Here is a 17,699-nt window from a genome sequence, read left to right on the forward strand (position 1 = left end):
AATCATTCACTTTCTTTTTGAGATTAATGACTGTACAAATTATACACCACCAAAGTCGCAATTTAATGTTATGTTCACGACTATTACCAACTTCAAATTCAAGCACGTAAAACTTTATAATTATAATCTATAAACATAATATTCTGGGATATGTCAATCTGAGCTTTTACTTTTGATAATGGTAAGAATTTTAATTAAGTCATTTTAATAGCCTATTATTTTCAAGAAATCGAATATAACAATATATAGTAAAATACTATTCTAATCACAAATTTCTTAAACGTAATGTAAATGTAAATTATGTTTTCAACAATAGCTGTAGGTTTATTGGCCTCGATGAGCGTGAGACTCCCGGCCTGAGATTGTGTCCCAGACGGAATTAAATAATTAGTGAATCTTTGTAAATATTTGTGACTTATACAGCGGGAAAATTTACTGTAATGCAGTTCTGTGGCCTGGGCAGGGTTATTATAGTTATTATAGTTAATAACAAAAACTATTAAAACTTTTATGCTAATCGAAATAAACCTGAAATATAAGAAAATATAAATATTATTTGAAAAACTTAAACTGAACGAAAATTATTGTTGCCTTGTCAGTTTCATTTCTGTTTTTTTTTTCCCCTGACTTTCAACTGACGCGAACATCTTTTCATTAACCGACAAGATTAAATTAAATTAAATTAAATTAAAATTGATAAGTGTCCTAAATCCCAGGGGTTTAGTTTTAGCTATTTTTTTCATAACTAAAATAGCTATGTAGTGGTTCATAAAATAATACAAGGACCTTTATGGTTCTGCCACAAACTCAACTGTTGAACTGAACAGTACCAGAGGGTTAAAGGGATAGAGATGTTGATGTTGCCCCAAACACGTATTTCTTTTTCTTTCTTCTTTGGAAAAAAAATAAAAGTAGACTTATGGAACACTTTTCTATGATCATAGTAACAGTTCTATTTAGAACCTATTTATTTTTGTTTTTCAAAGCTGTAACTGTCATAGCCACCTCATTAATGGATTTCTGGAGCTCAACCATTAACTACACAGTTTTATAATTTAAAGATAATAATATACTAATCGTATTGAAAATAAACACATTATTTACAACACCAGGGTCCTTTATAGCACTTTCAATGGATAAAAAAATTAGAAGTTTATTTCTTTATGGATCCTTGGATCTATTTAGCACCGAAATGGGTTCTGATATTGCTTATCTTATAGCTCCATCTAGTGGACAAGGTTAATATCCAAGCCTTCAGGTTGCAGATGAAATTGCTGATGATTTAGAGCAGTGGTTATAATACCAAAAATAAAATTATAATAGTTCAGGGTGAGAACAGCAAATTCTAAACCAGGAGTTCTCAGCTGAATAGGGTTGGAGCTAAACTCTGCAGTAAACCTTAAAGACCATAGCTGACAATCCCTGGTTTAGAATTTGCTGTTCTCCTGAGCATCAGAAATTCATACATCTATTATAACTGCTCCTCTTTTTGGTCAGAAGTTACCATGTTAATATTCCTTCGTTGTAACAAATGTAATAATAATAATAATAAGAAGAAGAATATAAGAATCCTTTCCACCATCATCTTTTTACTGTTTATACTTTATGTAACTTCTTATTTTCCCAAATAGATAAACTATATCCATGAAACCAAGAATGTTTTCTCAGAATAACTTCTCCACCTCATGTTGAAGAAAATGTTAAATGACAAAGAAAATTCAGGCAAGATCACGAAAGAACAAAAAAAAAGATATAGAAAAATTGAGCATAGGCTTTTAGGGCATCCAAGTTAAAATAATGCCTTGAAATTTTCAAAACATGTTTAATTTGTTCACTTCAACACTAACATAACAGCCAATACACACAAAGACACACGCACACACTCATAATACATGACATAAATTTAGAATTCTTATGCACTGTTGCCACTAGTTAGTTAACTAATTATTGTAAAAATCAATAGTCTAACAAATAGCCTACATCTACTAATGGAAACGTTTAAATGCATTTAAAGGCGTCATATGATGCCACGTATGATGATCAGGTGTCATATGATGTGACGTACATATTTCAGACGTACCAATCACACTTCATTTTTTATGTAAATTTCTCACGTACGCCGCCGTCACATCGCCGCCTACGATTAGTTCTACAGTGACGTCGCCATGGGTCTATCGTCTGCCCTCCCTATCAATCCCATTCAAAATTTGACACGGCCTGACGGCGACGTAAGGGTAGACTGCGCCTTATCCTTTGCCTGCTTAGCCTTAGAAGTGGCACACTTCGCCCCCCATAAACAACAACTTAAAAATTGCAGAGGATCTGTCTCCGACGGATAGAGAAAATAGAAAGAAACTGTGGCCTCTCGTAGAACAAGTACGGCGAGATAACAAGTGGGCCTATTTTGTAGGAGGTAGGGCCTTTGTGGATGGCATGGAAATATTTCCACCAACTTGAATTCCCCTTTTTGACTATTCGTTTACCTGCTCCACTCTAAAGTAGAACTGCACACTTTAGTACTGGAGGATTTTTAAATAAACAAACTTGTGTGCTTGTACGCTGAACAACAGTCCCTTTAAGGCAGATATTTTGTTAATCTACCTCTTTGGATCTTAAAGGGATAGTTCACCCAAAAATGAAAATTTGATGTTTATCTGCTTACCCCCAGCGCATCTAAGATGTAGGCGTCTTTGTTTCTTCAGTAGAACACAAATGATGATTTTTAACTGCAACCATTGCCGTCTGTCAGTGGTATAATGCAAGTCAGCGGGAACCTGGAATATAAGAGTAAATAAAACACGACTGACAAATCCAAATTAAACCCTGCGGCTCGTGACGACACATTGATGTCCTAAGACACGAAACGATCGGTTTGTGCGAGAAACCGAACAGTATTTATATCATTTTTTACCTCTAATACACCACTATGTCCAACTGCGTTCAGCACTCGATTAGTGAGGTCTGATCGCGCTCTGACAACGGCAGTGATGTCTCACGCATATGAGAGCGAGTTAAATCATCATTTGTGTTCTACTGAAGAAACAAAGACACCTACATCTTGGATGCTCTGGGGGTAAGCAGATAAACATCAAATTTTCATTTTTGGGTGAACTATCCCTTTAACCCTGTTCAACAGCCCTACATATTCTTCAGTGTTTCTCTAAAGCTTCAGGCTAACATCTTAATCTAAATAAGTGTGAATTACTTCCAGTTAAAAATAGAATGGCTTCTTCAATTAATTGTATTGCAGTTAAAAAAATTACATATTTGAGTATACAGATAACTAAAGATAACCTTAGATGCTCTGTAAAATTTAACCCTATTATTACAAAAACAAAGCAAAACAAAAAAAAGGGTTAATTGCTGGCTACAGAGAGACCTTTCTTTGAAAGGCAGAAGTTTGGTTATTAAAGCAGAAGGTCTGTCTCGCCTTACTTATGCTGCTCAATCATTGTACGTTAATAGCCCCACATGTAAAGTAATTGATAGAATCTTATCTAAACTTTTTATGGAAAAACAAGCCCCATTATTTAAAGAAATCAGTAATATTAAACTCTCACAATAAGGGTGGTTTAAACGTTATTGACTTTAACTCATTGAATAATACAATCAAAATAAATTGGCTTAATCGTTTCCTCAAAAATCCCTCCTCCGTTTGGAATATTTTCCCTCAACTTGTCTTCGCACAGCTTGGTGGTGCAAAATTTGTCTTAATGTGTAACTATGATACCCAAAAACTCCCTGTCAAGCTCTCTAACTTTCACCAACAAGTTCTTCATGGACTCTCATTTACAAGCAGGTGATAGTAGTTCAGTAACGGAATATTTCATGTTAGTCAGCTCTTTAACAAGGGTGGTCTGCTTTTTTAGGTATGCAGAATTTCTTTTAGAATATAATGTACCTGTAACTCCTAAAGAGTATGCCACTGTTATGGATGCTATTCCATCCGGCATATGCATTCTTTTCAAAAATATCACTCTGTCTTTAGGAACAGTTCCCTTTCCTGAACCTGTCAACACACCTATTGGTGAAATATGTTTCGTGGGGGAAAAAAAGGAAGAAATTATAAAATAAGAACTTTATTCCTTGAGAACAGTGTCTTTGGCTCCCCCTGCAGTCTCATATTGGAACAACAATTTTGATAATCCAAACTGGAAAAATATATGGTCCATGCAACAAAGATTTTTCCTCACGAACAAAATAAAAGAAATAACTATTAAATTACTCCATAATATTTACACTGTCAAACATTTTCTTAAGAAAAAATTTGGATCAGATTTTGACACTAAATGCTCCTTTTGTCAGAATGATACTGAAACACTTCTTCATCTGTTTTGGTCATGTAATTATACTTTTCAGCTCTGGAAAGATGTTCATTCTTTTATCTCAAGTACTATCTTACAAGGTTTTTCAATGAATCCTAAATCTGTTGTTTTTGGTTTCTTTGCAGTGGATTCAAATGCTTGCTTTATAATAAACCTAATTCTCTTTCTATGTAGATTTTATATTCATAAATGTAAATTTTCAAATTGCAAACCTTTTTTGTAGTATTCCTTCAAGAGATAAAACATTATTTACTTACAATTTCCTCTCACTTAACAAAAAAACTCTTAAAACATGTACAATTTGCACGGCCTACAAACTCTTTACTGTATTTAATGTGTAATTTTTATTCATTTGTGTGATGCCCTCTTATTTCCTTTTCTTTTTTGTTATGGACTTTACTGCTTTGAACTATGGTAGGCCTACTGATTTTTATTATTATTATTATTATTATTATTATTCTATTGGTGTTATTCTTAATTGTTGCTATGTTTTGAGTTTGTTGTCCCATAGTGTAAACAAATAAAGCATTAAAAACAAAACAAAACAAAACAAATAAACAGTTGCATTCTAAGCTGTGATATCATGTTTTAATGTTTATATGTGAATTTCCAAACAGTCTGACAGCGGAATCTTTCAAAATTATACGTGTGTTCATTTAGCCTTAATTTCATCACAAATTTCGCCTTTGATTTCATCGCAACCTGCTACCACGCAAACTACAAAATAAAAGTTCCTCATAACTAAGGAAAATGAATGAAACAATACTTAAAATGAGTGTGGATGCATGACGCTTTTCTTAATTATAAACGGAACCTAGTATTAATGATAGGAATGTATCAATAGATGTTACTTTAAAGTCTTTTTTGTAATTTACAAATCTTTTGTGTCTTACCATTTACACATCAGTCTGTCTGTCTGTTTGGCACATATACAACGTATGTGTGTATATTGTGTGTGTGTGTGTGTGTGTGTGTGTGTGTATATATATATATATATATATATATATATATATATATATATATATATATATATATATATATATATATATATATATATATATATATATATATATACATTACTATCATGAACGAGATTAACTGTCTGATGTGTCAAACCACTCCAGACATTTAAAATGAGAAAATGAGCTTAAGTAATTTGAGTTTGTTGCGTGTTCTTATCATTGAAAGTCAACGCCCACAAAAGTAAATATGACGAAAAATATAAAATCATTCATTTGTTGACTCTGATTATTAATACTTAAAGATCGTTGCATCAAGTTGGTAGAATACTGTGATTTATTGATTTATTTATTTTTACCATGTGTTTCTCATTTTCATTTTATTTATTTCTGTAAACTAGCCTACACCTTCCTATTGCATATTTTGTATTGTAGGCTGTTGTCCAAGAACTCAAAACAGAGTTTGAGCAGGAGAAAAAGAGAGAATTGTCTGGTTCATTCAAACAGCAGATGGCAGTAATGCTCTATTTTAGTTTGGGATCCGCTGCACAGAAGGAGAACCGTTATAGTCTCCGCCATTACAGTTTCTGAGCTTCTCTGCAGTCTTTCAGATCTGGAAACGTTAAAGTTATTCTTTAGTAGCATATAATTTGTAGCCTAATGAAAATGTATTCATCAGTATCAGTCGGTATTAAGATCTCTCTATATGTATTAGCGGGGTTTGTTCACACTCATCGCTGTCTGTCTGTCGGGAGGGAGGGTGTGATTCAGAAACAACATTGAGCATTAATAATATTCATCGAAATCAGGTTTTGCTGGAATCAACAGTATGAAGAACAATTTCAGATTATTTCAGATTGTTCTACTAATGTGCGGTAAGTTCATGATTTCTGTTTATTATATTTACTATGTTTATTATATTTAGCCTACTACTTTCGGTTTCACTTTGACACTGGAAAGAGTATGGCCGAGGTGGACAACATGATCCTGGAAAACCAGCCCTGAAGAGTTTTCCTTCAAATTAAACACATCTGAACAAGCTAAACGAGGTTTTAATGGTTACTGGGGAGCTTCGGGCAGGGGAGTTTTTATATTTGTGATAACTCTGCAGGACCGACATTCGCCACGCCTTTTTAACTTGTCCTTCACTATCTGTAGTGTCTCCTGCACTTTTATACACGTTGCTCTATTGTTGAATGGAAGCTGTGTACGAATAAATTAAATAAACAAACCGCGACACGACCGAATAGGGCACATTCACGATTAAAGGGACAGGGGCACGAATTTGATATTCACCAAAGAGAACCCAAGAGGCGACACTGATCATGTTTAGGCAACAGCCACTAGATGGTGCTCCGGTAGCGCGGCCGCCATTATGGGGTGAAAATAATAACTTCACATCTTATGCACCCAAAATCGGTGAATTTCACTGCCAAATCAGAAGCGCAGTAGAACAGTTTTTTAAATAAAGCCACCAGTAAATTGTATGATCCTACAGTAAATGTTGTATTGTTTTATACATGTTTTATTTTACCAGTTTTGGAATCCAACCATTCAACCATCTGAGGTAACGTAGTTAGCCTACTTTATTGATTATTTCCATTTTATGAAACTTTACACATTTATTAATAGTAAATTAATAATTAATAAATTTAAGATCATCATGTTTAAAGTGAACAATATATTTTAGACCTAGTGGAGTAATAGTAATAATATTTAGGTCTGAATTGAAATAGGCTATATTGTACGTTTTAATGGATCACGCTACACATATAATGATCTTATAATACATGATGCATTGCTGTGTCCCAGTGGCGGCTGGTGCAAAAAATATTTGGGGGGGCGCAAAAAAAAAAAAAATTTTTTTAGAAATGCAGGAATGAATAGGCTAATTGTTAAATATCCATTTAACAAGTGATATAATAATGTATCTATTTAAAACATGGAAAATTCAATATTTAAAGCATGCCATAGGGCTGAGATCTAAAAAAAAAAAAAAATCTGTATTTAATTTAAAAAAATATATATATTTAAGATCCTGCCCAATATTGTCCTAGAAACAATGTTCATACTGAAGGCTATAAAAACAAACATGAATGTAACTGTGTAGTATATGCTATAAATTATGTGCAAAAAAAGGGGTCAAATCACATTAGGCCTAGGCTACATTCTAAAATTGTACCTTTACAATCTAAAAACAAAATGTTTTTTGAAGCAGAAATTGAATACAATAAACTAAAAATGAAAATAAATAAAAACAAAAGAACAGACTAATAATGTTAATTATTATTATTTTGATTACCCTAACAGTCACTTTACACAGTTACTGCTATCGTACAAATACACTTAGTTGTAGGTTCGAAATTCTACATATGACATAATTATGTTCGCCAACAAAAACAAATTTTCAACAAATATTTTGAGCAAAATGTATTTTACTCAGATTGAACTCCGTCTGTTCGGCGCGCGGCGGCGCTCGTTCACGGAAGTTTGTGCTTGCTGAAGGCTCGTCCACGCCTGAATGCAAAATGGAAATATTTTCTCGACTTTCTAACTTTTACAGATGGAGAATATGTCTGTGAAATGTAAATTATGCACTGAGGAAATTATTAAATGTCACTTCAGCTTAAAAAAAATATTAATAGAGGTATTATGGAGTCAAATTAATGCCTTAAAGTTTTGCACAAAAATAAAGTTTTGCAAAACAAAAAAAAGAATTGAGCAATAAAAAAATGTTTTGCAAACAAAAATAAAGAATTGCAAAGGAAAAATAAAGTATTGAGCAGAAAAAAGTAAGTTTTGCAAACAAAAATAATAAATTGCAAAATAAAATAACGTAGTGCAAAAATAAAAATATAATCAATTACAAAAATCAATGACAGCTGTAATCCTATTTTATCTTTGCCACATATTTTTCATGCTCAAACCTACTAAATCATTTGCAACGCTCATTTTATTCTGCGTTTCAGTCAAGTGTGCACTCACGATACCGGTTTTCTTTTGCGCTGCACTTTTCTGTGCGGTTCTCTTTATGGCACTGGTTTGACGTGGGGGTGGAGTCAAGAAACGGGGGCACGCCCCCGCGAAACACGTCATCGGCAGGAGACGCAGATCGCAACAGAACAGATCAAGCATAGAGACAAAGCGCATTTATTAAACAATCCAACTGTCTCCAGGCTGCCTTCTTGTCTTTTCTGGCTCATTACAAAAAACAGAACAATGCCTAAAAGCTGCTGTGTGACAAGGTGTACAGCTAACAAGCTAAAAAACCCAGAAATAAGTTTTTATAAGCTGTCGACCCCAAAAAACGAATGTTTAAGGACACAAAAGTGGATACAGGCAGTGAGACAGAGAGCAACGGGTCATATTACTATAAGAAATGCATTGGAGGGGGTCGTAATCGGCGACAACATATGCTAAACAAACCAACAAAAACAAACCATTCATTAATTTAACCATGTCAAAGAATTATTTCACCTGTCGCCGATTACGTTCCCCTCCAATGCATTTCGCGGGGGCGTGCCCCCGTTTCTTGACTCCACCCCCACGTCAAACCAGTGCCATAAAGTGATCCGCACAGAAAAGTGCAGCGCAAAAGAAAACCGGTATCGTGAAACGCACGCTTGACTGAAACGCAGAATAAAAAGAGCGTTGCAAATGATTTAGTAGGTTTGAGCATGGAAAATATGTGGCAAAGATAAAATAGGATTACAGCTGTCATTGATTTTTGTAATTGATTATATTTTTATTTTTGCACTACTTTATTTTATTTTGCAATTTATTATTTTTGTTTGCAAAACTTATTTTTTTCCGCTCAATACTTTATTTTTCCTTTGCAATTCTTTATTTTTGTTTGCAAAACATTTTTTTATTGCTCAATTCTTTTTTGTGTTTTGCAAAACTTTATTTTTGTGCAAAACTTTAAGGCATTAATTTGACTCCATAAGGTATGTTTGTTTCCACCAATCGCTGCACAAGTTAAGGTTACGTATGATGACGAAAGCACGTTAGTGCGAGCCCTCCCGGAACCCATAGAGATTGCATTGCAGCGCCTGCAGTTCGAAAAAAAAGTTCTTTGAATGGAAGTCTATGGGAGCAGTCGGGGCAAATCTCCGCCAGACTGAAATGCCGGTACTCCACAGAGCGTGACTCGATGCTGATTGGACTATATCCAAAGGCAGAACAAACAGCCTAGCAGTGACAGCTAGCGTAACTCTGTGGTTGAATGTGATTGAAAAATCCGTCCCTTTCTCACTTTGGTGGTGCATCGCCCTTTTGCCCTAATGAAGAAACCGCCCCTGCTGTGTCCGTTATCCCATAATTCACACTTTTGGACACTTTTTCTTTAACGGGCATTAGTCAACACTGCAAAATCAAGCTGTTATATTCATATATTTATTGTCCAACATTCCCATTTTTTCTGATGCATGTCATGTCATTAATTTAATTTTATATGTTGGTATTAATTCAGTGTTTATAAGCCTTTTAAAGATTTAAACTGACTGGGTTTAAGGTTTTGTGAAAAAGTGGAAGACTTAAACACAAAGTGTGTAAAATAAACTGTAAAAAGGATTTGATGATCACTAGTGATAGTATTTTATTCTGTGTTGTCATCATTCAGGTTGGATTTCAGCTATAATGTATGTTTTTTTTTTTTTTTTTTTTTTTTTTAAACAAAGCAGCTGATATTGCCATAGAAACGAATGGACTGCAACTCAGTCCAGGGCTCCTGCTGGGCGCCGGTGTTGCAATGGAACGTTATACTGTGCGTCGCTTCTTGTTAGTGTATAATCTTTGTATTCGCTGCATGTTAGCCTAGGCTGCTTTAGGGACGGTCTGTGAATTCCTAAATGCCTAGTGTGGGCAAACTGATTTATTATATTTTGCCTGTATCTCGCTTTAGACTACCTCCCCTAACATACGTACAGTAACACAAATATTTTCATGAAAAAGTTAAATTAAAAAAAAAGTTTTTTTTTTTTCATGTTCAAAGGCTGCACGTTCCTAGTGACCAGACTGACATAGTGCAGGTGAAATTTTGCCAATACCTCCATTACCGTATAGGGGTGTGACGAGACAGGTATCTCACGAGACAAGACGAGATACAAGATTGAGTTCACGAGAACGAGACAAGATTTTTACACACTATTTTTAAGAAATCCTCAAATATGAAATACATGATTAGAAAAATAATCTGCAGATGTATGTGAAATGTTTTAACTAATCATCTTGTAATGAATGTCATTTCAGTTCTACTTTCTGAGTGTGAATTATCATATGCAGTAAAAGACAACAATAACTATATACAATAATAAAGTACTGTAAAAGGTTTTGCCATAACTCAACTGACTGACTTCTCTTCTGTATGATTTTAGTCTCTTCAGACCTTACTTTACATGATTTATGAGCTTCTACAACTTTTGACCTCCTAACTGAACTCCTCTCCACAAACTGATCATAGAAATAAAAACAGTAGAAATAAAAATGGTAACTCTTTACATTAAGGTCTCATTTATTAACATTAGTGTATTAACAAACATCAACAATGAGCAATATCTTTGCTACAATATTTATTAATCTTTGTTAATGTTAGTTAATAAAAATAGTCATTCATGGTCAGTTCATGATAGTGCATTAAGTAATGTTAACAAATACAACTTTTGATTTTAACAATGTATTAGTAAATGTCAAAATTAACATGAACTAAAATGGTGTAGAGGTATTGTTCTTCCTTAGTTTATGTAAAGTTAACTAACGTTAACTTATGAAACCTTATTGTAAAGTGTTACCATAAAAATAAATAACAGTTTTCTTTTAGTCTTAAGTGCAAACAGTAAGTGCAACCATAACCAAAGCACTCTCTCAATATTCAAAGTGCAAATAGAGACCAACTTTTTCTTTAAGCATGATACAGAGCTGAGAGATGCTTACAACTACACAGCCCAGCTTAAGATTGCTTTTATATTGAGAGATATTTGCATTCATCAGGGAGCCGCTTTCAAAATGCGGGGTATTGAAATCGCACTTGAACACGCGCTCGCGTTTACTTTCACTTTCGCGATCGCGCATACAGCAGCGACTTTTATTCAACTGAATTAAATGTTTTTTATTTCTATAAAAACCAAAACAACAGTGGATGTAATGTAAACGTAGCGATGGCATATTCTTTCCTAATTTCACCCTAACACTATCGCAATTTTTAAATTTTTTATTTTTTATTTGTATTCATAACCATACAAATATACAAACACCTTCAGGAAACATTAGAATTAAGAAATAAAAGACATTTGTATGTAGAGTCAAATATCTAAAGGAAGTGTTAAGAATCATTTACATACATGTGAAGAGGACACATAAAAAACAAGGGATGAAAAAAGGGAGAAAAAATGGGATAAGTATCACACATTTATGGGGAAACAATACTAAGAAAAAAATAATAATAAAAAAGGGTCAATACAAGAGAAAGCTGATTAAACTTGACCATCAGAGCCATTACAAAAGAATTGTTCATATAACTTTAGGAATCGACCACATTTTGCATTACTAGTTAATGGCACTCTTAATGGCACTAGAAATTTGACTTTTATCTTTTGAAAAAAGAGTGGTGTCATCAGCCAGCTGTGAAATTTTGATTTCCCTATCGAAGATGGAGATGCCTTTTAAGTTCTGATTGTGCCTAATACTCAATGACAATAGCTCAGTAACTAAAATAAATAGAAAGGGTGAAATCGGGCAACCCTGTCTGACACCACGCTTTATAGCAAATCTTTGGGAGGTGTGCATATTGACCATGACGGAACTACTAATTCCTTTTATAAAACATTTCAATTATGTTAACAAAAGAATCCTCAAAACCAAACAGTTTGAGAGATTGCAGGAGAAATCCATGTTCAATGGTGTCGAAGGCCCTATAAAAATCTAAGAAAAGAATAATGGCTTTAGAGTGCACAAAAATCAGCATAATCCAGTAAATCTAAAACAAGTCTTATATTATTACTAATATGACTACCTTTGACAAAACCTGACTGCGTTTCTGCAATAATTTGATTTAAGCTTAAGTTTCAATCTATTAGCATAAACCAAGGCCAAGATCTTATAATCAACTGTTAAGAGTGTAATTGGTCGCCAATTATCAATTAAGAGAGAATCTTTTTCAGGTTTTGGAATAAGAGAAATTATACCCTCTTTCATTGATGTAGACATTTCCTTCTGAGCAACACATTCTTCGTACATGCAAAGCAGAGGGGATTTTATTAAGTCCCAAAAAATTGACGTAAACTTCGACAGAGAATCCGTCAACACCGGGGGATTTCCCTTTCTTCATAGAGAAGAGAGCAGATCTAATTTCCCCAATTGTTAAAGTAGACTCACAAAGGCCTTTAAAGTCATTATCAATGGTAGGAATATAGTTTTTAATTGTTTCGACAAAAGTCTCACAATTATCCATATTAAATTCAGAAGTGTAAAGTTTGTCATGAAAGCTTGTGATAAAATTAGAAATTAGGTTAGGATCAGTGCACTTGACACCATTAATATTTAGAGCTGTCAATGAATTTCTCCTGCAATTCCTCTTCTCTAACGCAAAAAATGAACTGGAATTAGTCACTCCTTCCTCTAGCCATTTGGCTTTTGACCTAATAAAGACCCCTCTAGCCACATCCAAGTAAGCTTGATTAATTTGTAAACTTAATTCTCTCAAAAGCAGATCTTCCTCCTGAGTTGATGCTTTTTTGCAGTAAAGCATTTATTTTATTTAGGAGTTCATGCATTTTTTTTTTTTTAGAGGCTTTTAAATCTTCTTCTAATGGTGATCTGCCTAGCCTTATATTTAAAGAATTCCCATTTCGCTTTATAACCATCACTAAAATTTGTAGAAAATATATCCGAAAACAAGTTCTTAATTACCATCATTGAAGGAAGCAGCTTTTAGGAGAGAAATATTAAATTTCCAATAACCATGTAACTTTGGAGTTTTATCAGTGTTGCTTACACAATTTTAAACTTATTTGTTTATGATCTGAGAGGGGTGCAAAAGAATGAGAAACATCTATAACAAATTGAAGAGCTGAGGAAGAGATCAAGAAGAGGTCAATTCTCGATTGGGAAGACATATTACTATTAGACCAAGTAAATTCCTGCAGCTCAGGGTGAAAGAAACGCCATGTATCTGTAAGAGAAAATTCTGTGCATAATGATAAAATGTTAATATTTAAATGCAGGCTATCGTTGCTTCTGGGAGAAAATCTGTCAAAGGTATCATCCACACATTCATTAAAATCCCCACCCAAAATCACAAAAGAGTCTGGGTACTTTCAATTTAGAGGTTATCTGAGAAAAGAGAGACTTGTTGGCAGATCGGGAATTAAACCAGTAAATATTACAAATAGAAAAGACTGAGTTATCCTGCTGAAGCGCTAAAATAATCCATCTGCCTTCATCGGAAGACATCACTCCTAGTGTGTGCCCTTTAAACTTGTGCAACAAAATCGAAACTCCGGCAGAATGACTAGAGCCATGGCTACAGTAAATTGTATTTCCCCATTGATTTTTCCAAAATTTTACATCCATTTCACACGAGTGTGTTTCCTGAAGAAGAATTATATCCGACTCACTGCTTTTACAGAATAAAAAAAAACAGCTTTCCTCTTTACTGCATCACGTAAACCCCTTACATTTAAGGATATAACAGAAAAAGAATTAAACATAAAATCCATTAAACACAGAAAACAATTCTAGTACCTCTTATATCTGAACAAACACTAACAAATTCTATTTTTGAAATCGGAACAACATATAACCAAAGATAATTCACAAACAATAAATTTGAGAAAATTCACTTCACCACCTTGCTTGTCATAAGCATTTTTGGTAACCAAAAAGGAAGAAAAGTGTCATTATGTAGCCAACCGTGTACATTACAACATTAGCGGTTCAACGAGAGGATGAACAAAAAGTATTTCACAAAATTCGTTGCCCAGGGGAATCATAGGAGTGAAAAGTAAGAGTCAATTAGATAAACTCCAAATGTAGGCGAGTCAAATAAACGTAAAACAAAGGTAAAAAAACAGCATAGTACCTTGTATATTCTCTTAAAGGAGCATAGGCCTACTGCAGAAACTGACTATTTTACATCAGAGTAGTTGAATCTTTTCCTGTCTATTAAGGCAAACGAACCGCGAAAGGAGGCTTTCTTCCCTCATCTCTGGCTTTCTTAAAGGATTAGTTCACTTTCAAATTAAAATTTCCTGATAATTTACTTACCCCCATGTCATCCAAGATGTTCATGTCTTTCTTTCTTCAGTCGAAAAGAAATGAAGGTTTTTGATGAAAACATTCCAGGATTTTTCTCCATATAGTAGACTTCAATGGGCACCAAACAGTTGAAGGTCATAATTACAGTTTCAGTGCAGCTTCAAATTGTTCAACACGATCCCAGATGAGAAATAAGGGTCTTATCAAGAGAAACCATCTATAACTAATTGTTATATACTATTGAACTAGCATATTGCATATAAAAATTAGTTCAAACTTTGGCCTGTGGAGGGCAGTAATACACTTAGCAGTGTCTGTCTACACTGCTGGAATTCTAATAGAGGAGAAGAAGAAGAGAGAGCTAGTTCAAGATGAGCATTCATGGTTAAAACTTATATAATTTTCAATTTCTTTCAGAAAATGAGCGATGGTTTCACTAGATAAGACCCTTATTTCTCATCTGGGATCGTGTAGAACAATTTGAAGCTGCAGTGAAACTAATTTTGACCTTCAACTGTTTGGTGCCCATTCAAGTCCACTATAAGGAGAACAATCCTGGAATGTTTTCATCAAAAACTTTCATTTCTTTTCGACTGAAGAAAGAAAAACATGAACATCTTGGATGACATGGGCGTGAGTAAATTATCAGGAAAAGTTTATTTGAAAGTGGACTAATCCTTTAACAAGGGGCCAAAGTTTTTCTTCTTCTGGTGAAAGGGCTTCCGTGAGTCGCAACTTGTAGAAATTTGCAGCCTCTGGCAGCTTGCCAAACGATGTCACGAAAACGACGCAGAGCAAAAAGTATGATGATGGATCTATGGGAACTTCTCTGGCCAAGGCGATGTGCAATGTCAACTGCATCCTCAAAGGTTGTTGCTGATACCGGGAACTACGTTGCTAAGGACCTCAATTGCAGCTTTCCGGACATCCTCACCATCCTTCTCTCTCACACCATGTAGCTTTAATGCCCTTCTCCAAGTGTAGAGCTTGCATTCATCCACCTCTTCCTTCAGGGTTTTAGTCACCTTTTGTAGCACCTGAATCTCCGTCGCCACTACTCTCAGAGACTCCTTGTGCGATGCTACCTCGGTAACAAGTTGAGTAACAGTTGACGACAAAGTCTCAATCTGTTTAGCTGTAGATCCATTCACTGCATCAATTGCAGACATTTTCTGAAACATCTTGTCGTATTTGCCAGAAAGCTTGCGAATGGCCTCCAGAATTTCCGCAGAAGAGTCGTTACTAAACATATGTTCCCGTTTTGTTTTCTTTGATAGGGGTTTTAAGGGAGTTTCAGGCAGGGGAGTAACAAGGAGACCACTCAAATCTGGGCGTGAATCAAACCAATTATCTTTTTCTTTAATATTTTCCGAAATCAATTCCACGAAGGAAACGGTATTATCGTTTCCATCGGCATTTTGAGCAGGCTCTATAGTTGACTTAGGCGCATGTGCTGTCATGTTGGAAGTTTGCCTATTTTTCTACCCATTTTCTAAACTGGCACAAGGAGGATAATGTGATGAGCGCAATCACTTACACGTTCATAAATAGCAATGTCTATATTATAATGGCTATATAATCGTCCTATTTCAAAATTTCCTGACGAGACGTCAAGAACACGTCCACCTATCACAGTGCCATCTTGGCCCCCCACTATCACAAGACTGCTTTTCGCCTCAACGAGAAATCTCGTCACAATTTAATCTCACGAGATCTCGTGACATGAAATCTCGTCACACCCCTACCGTATATACAGTGCACAAATATTTTTAGAAAAAAAATACTGTAATTCGTCCAAAAGGGTTTTTTCACGTTCCAAAGAAGATACAAGACTGACTCTGCTTGAAGACTGATTCTGGCTGAATCGAAGCTGTTTAAGAATAAATGAACTACAAACAAATAGATAGAGCAGTCCATTCTGAAGCACAACTAGTTCAGATAAAGGTGAGATGATGGACAGGAAGGGAAATGAACACTGCTGCCACTGGCCACTTGTTACTTAAATGACAATATCACATAGAGGTCATTCCGTGTCAAATCAACCAGAGGTCCCCGGCTCAAATTTTGTTAATACTTTTTCTGTTGAAAGACAAACATAAATAGTGATGAAAGCCGAAATATTAAATATGACAGGTGTATATTTACTGAGTAATCCATTATTTTGTAGAGGGGGTCAAAATGACCATTTTCACCTGAGATTTGGAGCCAATTTGCAGGGGAGAAAAAAATGACTTTATACAGATGGCAGAATCTTTATTTTATTTTTACACAGAGATTGATAGGACTATTAGTAAAATCTGTTGACTTTCACAATCTTTGTTTCATTATATGCCAACAGTGACAGTTCAAATCTGGGAAAAAGCACTTCTTGTGTTTTGTGCCTCAAGTTTGCATGTCTGCAACTCTAAAAGTATTCAAGATATCTTAATATCCTTGTAGATTCTTATTCTTAATAAACTTTCCCTTTTGAAATCTTCATTTTCAAGGCCCTATAGTTCAGTCTGTTTAGAAAGTTACCTACATTTGGTTTGTGACCATTGAAAATGGGTAAAATTCAACAAGTTTATTAAGTTTGAGAATCTAGAAAGATATTGAGATCTTGAATACTTTTTGTGTTACCGGCATGACAACTTTAGAAAAATATTTATGGCACTCAGAAAGGTATGTGCTAGATAGAAAAACATGAGATACATTTCTAGTTTCAACATTATTTATTCTTCAGATATTCCTATTTAAAAAAAAAAAAAAAGTAGCAGCTGTGTGCAAAGTGACTCACATTTGTTTTTTGACCACTGACAATATGTACAATTGACCAATGTACTCATGAAACCGCATTAAGATTTCCATATCTCTGGGACTTGAACAATCAAGGGCCTTTAAAATAAAGATAGCAAAAGGAAGGTTTGTTAAGAACCAGAATCTAAAAGGATATTAAAATATCTTTACTACTTGAGTTACAGGCATGCAAACTTAAGACACAAAACACAAGAAGTGCTTTTTTTCCCAGGTTTGAACTGTCACTGTTGGTGTTTAATGAAACAAAGATTACTAACAGACCTACCAATCTCTGTTTTATAATAAAATAATGATGCTGCCAGCTTTCTAAAATCATTTTTACATCCCTCTAATTTGGCTCCAAATCTCAGATGAAAATGGTCATTTT

At 34.5% G+C, this 17,699-nt stretch overlaps 1 protein-coding gene across 2 annotated transcripts in view; it reads left to right on the forward strand.

Annotated features, from left to right (window-relative positions):
- The first annotated feature begins 5,829 nt into the window (after window positions 1-5,829).
- The window catches only part of LOC125247243, a 52,417-nt gene continuing 40,547 nt past the window's right edge, over window positions 5,830-17,699 (forward strand). For both annotated transcript variants that reach the window (XM_048158506.1, XM_048158513.1), the window contains exon 1: window positions 5,830-6,159. The gene's annotated coding sequence lies outside the window, so the exon portion shown is untranslated. The remainder of the gene's footprint in view (window positions 6,160-17,699) is intronic.

Source organism: Megalobrama amblycephala, linkage group LG1 (assembly GCF_018812025.1).
Source record: "Megalobrama amblycephala isolate DHTTF-2021 linkage group LG1, ASM1881202v1, whole genome shotgun sequence".
NCBI classification, from domain to species: Eukaryota; Metazoa; Chordata; class Actinopteri; order Cypriniformes; family Xenocyprididae; genus Megalobrama; species Megalobrama amblycephala.